Below are 11,835 nucleotides of genomic sequence, written 5' to 3' on the forward strand. Positions count from 1 at the left end.
TTATTTAATTATTACCTATAGTTTTGAAGTAAATCCAGTTTTATCTTTGTTTTTTTATTATTATTAACATTTTTTGCAAACATGAGCTAAAATTAGCAAAAATGAATTAATTAACATCCAAGTGAGCCCTGACACCAAAATTGACAAGAGGTGATCTAGTCTAGCAGTCTGTACACTATGATCCATAGGCCAAATCTAGCCCATGCCTTGTTTCTGTGAATAAAATCTTACTGCAACACAGTCAAGTTTATTCTTTTTTTTTTTGTATTATTTAATGGCTGCTTTTGATTTATAGTAGCAGATTTGAGCAGTTGTAACAGAGACCATATGCCCTACAAAGCCTAAAATATCTGGCCTTTTACATAAAAAGTTTTTGACCCCTAATTGACATTGTCACCAGGTATTCATTCAACACATACTTATTAAACATATGCTATTAATCAGGCTCTGTGTCAGGCACTGAGGATCTAGAAGTGAGCCAAGGACACAGACCTCTGCAATTATAGAACATATATCATAATGAGGGAGGGTGGCTGAAAATAAACAGCATACCAATAAATAATTAATAAGATAATTCCAGAAAATCATTTGTGCTGTGAAGAAAAGAAAGTGGAGGCAACAATAGAAAGTGACTGTCCAGGACGCAGCACCATTGGGTTAGGTGTCAGGAGGCCTCTCCAAGGAGATGGCATTAAGCTAAAACCTCAAAGAAATGATGAAATGACAAAAAGAAACAAGATGTGCATAGTTCATGGGAAGGAAATGACTTCGATTTGTCTTAAAAACATAAAGAAGGCCAGCATGGCTAGAGCAAAGTAGGTACTGGGAAGATATGGGGCCCTGGCTAAATGTTTGCAAGGCCTCTGATCAATGACAAATTGTATTCTTTCATTTCCACTATGTCTCATAGAAGGAAGTGATATTGATTAAAGATTGCTTACTATTCTTTTTTGTGTTAGTGATTTATGTTGGTTGTGCTGCAAGCATAAATGATCTTTACATCGATGGTGAGAAAATTAGGAACTTCTGATTAAAAATTTTAAAAAAGAGCAAGATTAATATCCCCTTTAGATGCAAGGTTGAAATATTGCTCCTTACTCATCTCTACCTTGATCAGGCTGTTTAAGGTGGCATCATTAAGTCAGACCTTTAAATTTTCCACTAGGGACATGAAAAAGTACAAAACAAAGCAAAACAAAACTCAAAGACAATCAGTAATCAAGCAACGGAAAGAGGCAATAACTTGCACATAAAAAGAAATGTTTAAGAATATATACAAATCTTCTTTTATATTTTTTATGGAAAAAAGTGTTGAGTGTAGGTGCATAGAGAGGGATGGTGGTTTGTTGGGAAGAGGAAAATGTGTTAATGAAACACTTAAATTTCAAATTAAGAATCAACAACTTAGGCGCTTGCTTTGGCAGCACATATACTAAAATTAGAAACAGAGATTAGCATGCTTTGGTGCAAGGACAACATGCAAACACATGAAATGTTCCATATTTTTAAAATGGGCAAAGGAGATGTATAGAGATTTCTCCAAAAATGATATACAAATGGCCAACAAGCATGTGAGGATACTTAACATTAGTAATTATTAGGTAATTGCAAATCAAAACTATAATGAGCAGGCACCTCATGCCTTCTGTGTACTGTCAGTAGGAATGAAAAAAGGTGCAACCTCTTTTCTGGGAAATAACATGGAGTTTTCTCAAAAAATTAAAATAGATCTACTAAATAATCCAGCAATTCTACTTCTATATCCAAAAACCTGAAAGGAGGATCTAGAAGAGATATTTATACAACCAAGTTCAGAGCAGTGACAATAGCCATGAGGTTGAAGCAATCCAAGGATCATCAATGAATAAATGGATATGCAAAATGTGGTTTATACATACAATAGAATATTATTTTACTCTAAAAGAAAGGGAGGAAACTTTGATACATGCTTCAATGTGGGATGAACCTAGAGAACATAATGCTAAGTGAAATAAGTCGGTCACAAAAAGATAAATACTGCATTATTTCACTTATATGAGGTATTTGGAGTAGACAAATTCAGAGACAGAAAGTACAATGGTGCTTGTCAGGGACTGATGAGAGGGGAGAAAAGCAGTTACTGTCTAATAGGTATAAAGTATTGATTTTGCAGAATGACAGGGTTTATGGGGATGGATTGTGGTGATGGTTACACAATAATGTGAATGTATTTAACTGCACTGAATTATAATATAAATAGTTGAGATGACGATATTATGTTATGTGTATTTTACCTAAGTAAATGTGTTAAAAGGTGTCAATAACTTGTAGGAAAAAAAAGAAGACATGGTGTCCACAGATTAGAACAGAACTTGGGGTATTATAGATCAGAGTAGGTATTGTTGGCCTGTTAATATCACATGAAAATGTCATGCAGATATAAAGGACTGAAAAAAACTAATTTAAGAATGATTTCACTGACTTTTAAGAAAGGGCCAATGTGAAGTAATCATACACAGATTCTTGTTTTTTCCTTTTCATGTATGTTGAGAACCAGAAGCTAGAAATTAGCAAAAGGTGACCACAGCCATTTATGATTTGACTCTGTTTTATGGTTTCAAGTTAAGTTCATATTTATACTTATTTGAAACAACATTATCAGTATCACTTTAAAGATTAACAAACAGGGTGAGGCGAGACTGAAGAACTACAAGGGGTAGGCATTTCCAGTCGAGTTGAATAATTGCCTATTCCTGTCAGGGTCTAAAACGTGAGTACTTGGTAATGCAACATAAACTCACTTAAGCCATCTCCTTTCCATATGGCCCACCCAGAGAGTTTATTCCTTACTGTTTTCCTCAGCATTGGCCATAATCAAAGACTTCAGGATCAATGCTAATAGGAGACATAATAATCAATGCTACAGGAGACAAAGCCCTGCCCTGGGTTACAAGAAGATATGGATTCATTACCTGGTTCTGCTATATGCCAAGTACATTAGTGTGGCCAGATTCAATCACTGCCATTCAGTTTCCTCATCTGTAAAATGATTTCATGTACCTCATAATGTTGTTGTAAGAGTTAAGGGAAATAACATGTGTGCAAGCACTTTAAACAATGAAATTGCATATAAGTGCAGGCTATAATTGTCATCTAAGTTCCTGTAAATCCAGGAGGAAGGATCTTAACCAGGAGTTAGAGATTGCAAAGAAAACCTTTTACAAATCCTAAAATTAGGGTCTTTCAATGCATTATCTATTGCAGTAAAACATTCAGATTAAAATGAGAATATTCTTTTGATAACTTATTTTGAGAAGAGTAGGGAAATAAGAGCTTTTCTGTCCCAGAATATTTAATGTTCTAGGTCTTAATTTCTTATCTAGGAAATATATTTTCCTTTTTTTATGCATAAGATATTATAATTTGGAATCATAGAATCTCACAGTGGGGTCTATAAATATTTTATTTGTCTGTAAAAATTAAATCATGAAAACCTTGATTCTGAGAGATTCAATATTATTTAATGCTGGAAGATTAGGGGCCAATCCGGATTCTAATAATTTCTGTAGATGATTTTGATCAAGTTCTTAAATGTTTATAACCTCCTTTTTGTATCTGTTAAAGTGCCGAACAATTTGTTTGGGTTAGTCTGGGTTCTCCACAAAGAGTGCCTGAGACATGGATTTGGATACAGTTAATTTGGAAGGTAATCACAGAAAGCAGTGAGCAATGAAATAGTAAGAGAAGAAAAGGTAATGAAAGATGCATCTCTAAGCTAGTTTCCCTGGAGGACAACTAAAACTCAATTGTTGGGCACCTGGGTGGCTCAGTCATAAAGCATCTGCCTTTGGCTCAGGTCATGATCCCAGGGTCCTGGGATCGAGCCCCTCATTGGGCTCCCCGCTCTGCGGGAAGCCTGCTTCTCCCTCTCCCACTCCCCCTGCTTGTGTTCCCTCTCTCGCTGTGTGTCTCTCTCTGTCAAATAAATAAGTAAAATCTTTAAAAAATAAAAAAAATAAAAAAATAAAACTCAATTGTTCTGGGAATTGTGAGGGGACTCCATAGAATGTATCTCAAAATGATCCCTCCAAAGGGAGAAAGCTGAGGTATTTATCCACTAACTCCTGTCCCCCATTGGTTGAGGACTGCTCTGTGTCTGCATGTGGGCTGAGTGGCTCTAAGGCTTCGAAGCCTGAGGGGCAGGAAAGCAGAGGGCCACCAAAGCAGGCATTTGTGGGAAGTGGGTGCTGGCCAAGTGTACTGAACACAAGTGGGCCAATCGCATATGGTATAGGCACAAAAGAATGTCTTGTACCTTATTGGTTGTTGGGAGTACTAAGTAAATTGATATGGATGTACTTAGAATGGTGCTCCAAACATTGTAAAAACGCTAAATAGCAGCTGATGTTTTTATTAGACTAAGAGATTTGTTTATAGACACTACTAATTGGTAGGGATTTTGCTCTGGCCCCCTAGTGCTTACTCTTTTTTTTTTTTTTTTTTTACTATGCCTTCTCTTCTGTACTCTATTACTAAGCATATCTTTCCACGATTTGCATAGATATATCTCTCTATGAATATGATCACTCTTCTCATTAGCGATTTATACAATTTATTATCTTATCTATGTAGTCCTATTTAAATGGCAACCCATTGAAAACCATGATCAAGTGCTTCATTCAATTTTGTGTAATTGTGAGGACCTAGAACAACTTTATGTATAGGAAGATGTTTAATAAATATTATGCTTTTCAACATAGTTATAAGGTGAATGTCTTTCAATTGCCCTCACCACTGAGTTTTACCACTGTTTAAAACCCATGGCCTTATTACTTCAATTAAAATTCAAATTCATAGTTCCCATTAGCATTGCAGACAATTTCTGCCTACTTTCCCTGGATATTAATGGAAGTTCAGATTTTTTAATGAGCTTGGTACAGGAAGAATTTTGGAAGTCACATAAACTCCTACCCCTCTCTCAGCCTAGGGCTAGAGAGAAAACAGTCACTATGTTGGTCAGGTAACTTCAAAGATACTTAGCTGTCAGAAAAGCCACGATGTACTGCATAAACAACACATGCACAGTCACCTTTGGTGTATTTCAATGCCAAATTTAACTTCCTGAACACAACTTTTACGTGGTCTCCTCTTACCTCCCTGATAGATCCTTCTGATTCACTTTTCTCTTTCCTCTTTATTTTATTGTTTTTAAAATTTTCAGACATCAGGGATCAGCATTTGGAAAGAATCTCTTCATCAATCTCCATTCACTTAGCCCAGTCTTCCCTCCTGAACTTCAGGAACTTGTAACTGATTATATTTTCAATATCTCAACTTTGACGGTTTGATAGATTAGACTATTTTTTAAAAGCCACTGATTCTACCATTGCTTTATATACATCTTTACAGTGTGATGCTGATGGTCCCATCAAGAGGTTGAATCTTCTTTGCCCCACTGAATCTTCGTTGAACCTGTGACTTCATTGACCAGTCGCTTGCAGTATAAGTGACATTGTATAAGATGTGAGCCAAAAACTCAAAGGAACTTGCGGTTTCCATTCTCTCTTTTCTTGCCCTGAAATTTCCACATAAAAATGCCTGGGATCGGAGTGCCTGGATGGCTCAGTCTGTTAAGTGTCTGCCTTTGGCTCAGGTCATGATCCTAGGGTCCTGGGATCTAGCCCCTCATTGGTCTTTCTACTCAGCAGGGAGTCTGCTTCACCCTTTCTCTCTGGCCCTCCCCCCTGCTTGTGCTCTCATTCACTCTCTCTGTCTCTCCCAAAGTAAATAAATAAAATCTTAAAAAAAAAAAAAAGCCTAGGATAGTCTGTTGGAGGACAAGACCATGTGGAGGAAAATGATCTATCCCATCTGAGGTACCCTAGGTCAACCAGCCCCAATTAATCCACTAGCCTATGGCAGCTAAAAGTGACCCCAAATGAAGCCTGTGGAACCACTTGACTGAACTCAGACCCAGTTGCTAACATAAAGATTCATAACTAAATAAACCACAAAGTTTTGTGGTTAGCAGTTTGTTACATATTTATAGGTATCTGATACAGATGTTGAAGAAATATTGTTAATTTAAGATATACAACAATGAACCCTTGGTTATATCCCCTATATAACCTCAACCTAGAATATTGGTCAATTCTATCTTCTAATTCCTTAAGCCAGATATTTTACAATCATCCTTGCAACCTTTCCTTCCCTCATGTCTAAACCATCAACAAATCTTGATGGCTCTTCCTTAATACCCTAAATTGGAACACTTCTCTCTATTCTCCATTGCTTATATGCTGCTTCAAGGAAGATGATTGAAGTTAAATTCTGAATTGTTTCATTGCTTCTGCCTTGATCCTCTGAAAACTATTCTCGTAGCACTAAAAATAATCTTTTAAATCATAAATTATATCAGGTGCTTTCTCTGACCAAAAACCCTTCACTGAAAACAAGTTTTGGTTCCTTACAAAGTTAAATACACAATTACATGTAACTAGGCAATTCTGCTCCTAGGTAGATAGCCACAATAATTGAAAACAGGTGTTCAAACAAAAATTGTAAATGAATGTTCATGGAAACAGCCCAAATGTCCATCAATATATGAATGGATAAACTAATCATTGTATATTCATATGTAATATTTTTCAGCCATAAAAAGAAATGAAGTGCTGATACCTGCTACAATATGGATGGACCTCAAAAACAGTATGCTAAGTGAAAAGTAAGTCACAAAATGTCACAGGAAAACTTTATGTATATGAACTATCGAGAATAGGTAAATCCATAGGACGGAAAGTGGACTGATGGTTACCAGGTGCTGAGGGTAGGAAGGCATGGGGAGTAATTCTATAATGTATTCAGGGTCTTAGTTTAGACTGATGAAAATGTTTTGGAGCTGCATTGAGGTGGTGGTTGCACAACACTGTAATATATTAAATGAATTGTTCACTTTAAAATAGATAAAAGGGATTAAGAGTTTGCTTATTATGATGAGCCCTGAGTAATATACAGACATGTTGAGCCGTTGTATTGTATACCAGAAACTAATATAACACTATAGGTTCATGATACCTAAAAATTATTTTTAAAAATGGTTAATTTTAAGTTATGTGAATTTTACCTCAATTAAAAATGTTTCAATGGTTTCTCATGTCATGCAGAACAGCTGCCAAAAGCCTCACAAAGACATACGTGTCCCTGTGTGTTCTAGCTTCCACTCCCACTCTTCCTTTTGCTCTCTCCTCTCCTGCCAGACACAACACTGTGTTGTTTGTCAAATATTCCTTGTGCTTTCTTGTCTTAAGATTCATGCATCCTTGATCTCTCTTGACTGGATTGCTTTTTCCCTAGAGAGTAACACAACTCACTCTCCACTACCTTTCTGTTTATTCAGATAGTATAAAAGATTAATTTATTTAATTTCTTGTTTGGGTCTATTGAGTCTGTATAGAAGCAAGGACTGTAATATGTATAATGTCAAAATGTTGGTTATATCTAGTTCCCTTTGGAACATTTTCCCAGATCCTAAGTTGGTGCATACTGATCTAAGTTGTCAAAACCTCTCAAGAAAAAGAATATGAGACCTCCAAAGGCAAACATCTACAAATCGAAGGTAAAGTTCACAAAGGAAGGGTGAGTTACTCGATAGTCTACCAGTGTCCCAGCTACTTGGGTTATCTGTTGTTATGGTGATGGGAGGGATTGTGAAATATTGCAGGGAGTATTTTAGTTTCATTTTAGTTCCACTCTTTTGACAAAGACTATAAACATTCTAGAACCTGATTACATTGTACGGTCAAACATCACTGATTTTTTTTTTCATTCACATGAGATTTGGTTTGCTACAGGTTACTCTAGAAACTAAAAACGAGCATGGTCCCTAGTGGAGGTAACATAAACTGTTTCTCATGAAATAAGCCAAAGACAAGTCAAGGTTTAATATCTACAACCCAACATATTATAAGAGGGGACTTATTAGAATATAGCCTAGAAACAAAAGCTGGGAGTTGGTTGTAGTTGGAATGGAGAACCTCATCTATGTTTTAATCAGTGATAATCCAGATCTAGCTTAACCTATGTGTATGTATATATATATATATATATATAGTATATATATGTATATACCCATATTAATCACTTTATATGCATCCTTTCTCTCCACTTTTGTTCTTTTGTCCCTGTACTGATAAAGACACTACATAAATTCCTGGAAGATATTTACATGTTTCTTTGGATGAAAAAGTGCTTGCTTCCACAACTTGATAAAGTATAGCAAGCATTATCAATAAGTCATTGTGGACAGGTAGTGAACAAACTCCAAACTCAGGGAGAATGGTGGCACTGGTGCCCACAAGTCATGGGATTTATAAGGAATGGAAGCTGGTATATTCAGAGATCCTTTTTCCATCTACAAACCCTCCTCCATCTTCAAGACAATTTACTCTATTTGACTAGATATCCAGAAGCTCAGCTCTAATTTGAAATAAGCATTGCTCTTTGCATGTGCCTAGTTTTCCCTTGATTTTTTTTTTAATTGCTTAAGTGAAACAAGATTTCAACTCTTGAAGTAATTCTTAGCATATGGTGGAGCTTAAATAACATCCTGTATACCAACAGAGCTCTCCTTCAGTCTCGGGGAGGTAGCTGATCTGGATGTTGATCACCATACTACCAATGAGACCTCCACACACAGAACAGAGCTAATTTCCCTATTCATTTGCAATCACTTATTTTGAATATGCATACACAGGTTAATTTTTCATGAAAAGTGCACATTGGGTCTAGTTTGACAATTATTCCCTTGCTTTAAAATTCCTTTGAAAGAAAAGAGAAAGAAATATTATCAAGCCTTTAGCATATGTGCTATATGTATAACTGACAGGTTATTTTTTTTAATGGCTTAGCTCATGATTCACTTCTAAAACACATGAAAAACAACAAATTATTGGAGCAAAGTAGCAAGGATACTTTATGACATAAATCATAAATAATAAGCATCCAATAAGTGCTCAAATCAGTTTAAAAAGGGGTTACTTTTGATATAACAGTATATATACTTTTGACATAACATTTAATAAATATTTGATGAATGAATGACATAAGAATAACTTCAGGATGACTTTTGTATGTTTCTCTTGCTCAGATACTGAGTTCATTTGATTTCATTCTTTTCATACACAATAACTTTCTCTGGTATGACTCACATTCAGAAACTAGAAAAAAATATCTATATATCCATCAATTTACTAATTTTACCCCTTCCTCTATTCCATTTTTTATTTTTTCAACTGGTGTAGTCATTCGGCAAATATTTATTGAACACTGATGATGCCAAGCATTGTTCCAGGTGTTGGAAATCAAGGAACATGGGACAAACAGTGGCGGGATAACATGGCATGTATTAAAAAAAAGGAAAATATAAATTTTATGTGAGCTCATATTAGAGGCATCTAATCTTCACTTTTGAACAAGGTCAACCTTTCAGAAATAAGTAACATCTTAGCTGCAATCTACAAAGTGAGTAGGACTTAGCGAAGTGGGTAAAGGTATTGGATGGAAAAGGACATTTCTGACAGAAGAGAAGGAATAACACAGATTTTGGCACGTTGGGGAATTGGTGGGAATTCACTATGGCTACAGCACAAAACCCAATACTATGAGGACTCATTGTTCAAACTGGATCTCTTTGGAAGCAAGCTAGTGTTTTACAAACCTTTTTTGTGTATGTGGATGTTCATTTAACATTTATTTATACTTCAATTACAACAGATTTTACAGTGAATTGATATTAATAGTTCACGCTTTTCTGTCCTCCAAAACAAACCTTCTTAAGTATGAACTTCATACTGAAGTCATGAGATCTTAGAAGAGCAGTAATGACTAACAATTATGATTCAAATCTGTTTACTTTTATTGCTTTTATATAATATCTTATTTCTCAATTTCTAAACCCTCTCTGCCTACATAGGTTTTTCTAAATAGGTTGTTCCCGTTGGCCTCCCTGATCTTCTGACTTGGGCTAAATATAAACTGTTTAAAAATCCAGAGCTCTCCCTTATGTAGCTTACAAATCTGACCCATGACAAATTATCCAGGCTTCTCTAAGATAGGGGAGATGTGCAACTTGAGAAGATGTACTTGGTAAAAGCCTTATTTCAGTTAACACGAATACACTCAGAGAAGGGGTTAAGAACTTATGAGAGAGAGAGAAAAAAAAAAGAACCTATGAGAATTCTCTAGTTAAGGAGTAGAAGCCTCAAAGCACAGAAAAATATTTGAGAGTTGGAGAAGACATCAAAGGCTCTGGGTGGGGCAGAGCATCTAGAATGGTTTGGGTCGAGTTATGGTGGAGGACTGATGGCTTGAGAGTTTATACCTGGGACAGTGAATGAGGGACATGGGGGTGGGCATCAAGGTGGATTAGACTCAACTGTCCCTCGATGGGGAGAGAGTTTAGGAGCCAGGACTTACCTGGCTCAGACTGAGAACTGACTCTTAGTGAACCTAGAAGATGCTTTGCCCCAGATGACGGAGCTCGTAATTTCATTTTGAAAAGAAGCCTTATGAAAACAGTGGTATTTTGAAATTTTCTGTAGTTGTACGCAGGCTTGTCAATAACTATATCATGCAGTCCAAAATATGCTTAACATAATTTCAAAATGCCCTGAGACACCCCTCCCAACTTAACTCATTCCAGTGCTTTGCTCACAAACTTTGTGCTCCATTCAGACAAAACCACTGTTTAAATCCATGGCACCAATCCAGCTCCCTGTCCTAGGCTATTGCACTGGTAGGGTTCATCATCCCGATTCCTTTATTGTGGACCACTTCTAATTCCACCTTTCTCAGGAAACTGCCCAGTGTATTCTGTGTTCCCATAGTGCTTTGTATAACATAACATCTGTGGTTGTGTGTCATTCATACGCACGTTTGTTCCTAATAACCAGTGTTTTTCAACTTTATGTTTTCTGTTTTAGCCACAAGTTCACTTAAGCAATATGCTCCCAAGGGAATATTCAATATTATAAGCTATTTCTTATCCTTATGTTAGTAATTCATTTGCTTCCACATTTAGGAAAGCATATTAGAATCATGGGAGTGATGATTACATTATTAAAAGTAAAAACTTGAATTTATTTTATATAATAGGTAAGTCATCAGTAAATTTCAGTGTTTTGACAAATAATCGTAAATCCTTTTGAAATGCTTCATAATTTAGTAGATTCACCAGCGAAGAGTAAGGATACCTGGAGTCTTTTGCTTTTGTCTTTTGAGTCTTAGGATGGATGTCAGGCCTGAAATACTGTCAGAGCTTAGTACATACAAGCATAATGATTCTCTGAATGAATGAATGAACTATTTGGTTAATTGACATTATATTCTCATGTGAAGCTATGCTCAGGAAGATACTGAATTTCAAAGGAACCCAGTGACATTTAAGTCTCCATCCACAAATGTTCTGAGTAATTGGATATCTGGCACAAACCCCCAAAACCTTGAATTAAGAATTTGAAATCATAGGCCACCAAGATGAATGCCTTGTATATTACAGTGTGTATATAGATGGCCATGCAAGTGATATAAGGCAAAAACTCCCCTATCTCTTGCTGAATTTTGCTCAGGGAAAGCATAGCTATTGAGCACAGAAACTACAACTGAACTGCCATGGGAGTTACAGGCACTGGCTGTGTTTGCAGAACTGCTGTGGATGCCTTGAATCAAGGGGAAGTCATCAAAGGCCATGGTCAGAACTGTGACCACTGGACCAATATGACATAGACATTTCAGGGGAGGGAAATCTCTTCATCACTAGCAATCCCTTTGGGGTCTTCCACCTGAGATCACTAACTCTGT

At 36.3% G+C, this 11,835-nt stretch overlaps 1 pseudogene; it reads left to right on the forward strand.

Moving 5' to 3' along the window:
- Positions 1–1,408: 1,408 nt before the first annotated feature.
- LOC148165080 (U6 spliceosomal RNA) lies at positions 1,409–1,507 on the forward strand (annotated as a pseudogene).
- Positions 1,508–11,835: the final 10,328 nt, after the last annotated feature.

The sequence above is a fragment of the Eumetopias jubatus genome, unplaced genomic scaffold, assembly GCF_037043125.1.
Source record: "Eumetopias jubatus isolate StellerSeaLion01/CBP00866 unplaced genomic scaffold, mEumJub1_p1.0 scaffold_1, whole genome shotgun sequence".
Taxonomy (NCBI): domain Eukaryota; kingdom Metazoa; phylum Chordata; class Mammalia; order Carnivora; family Otariidae; genus Eumetopias; species Eumetopias jubatus.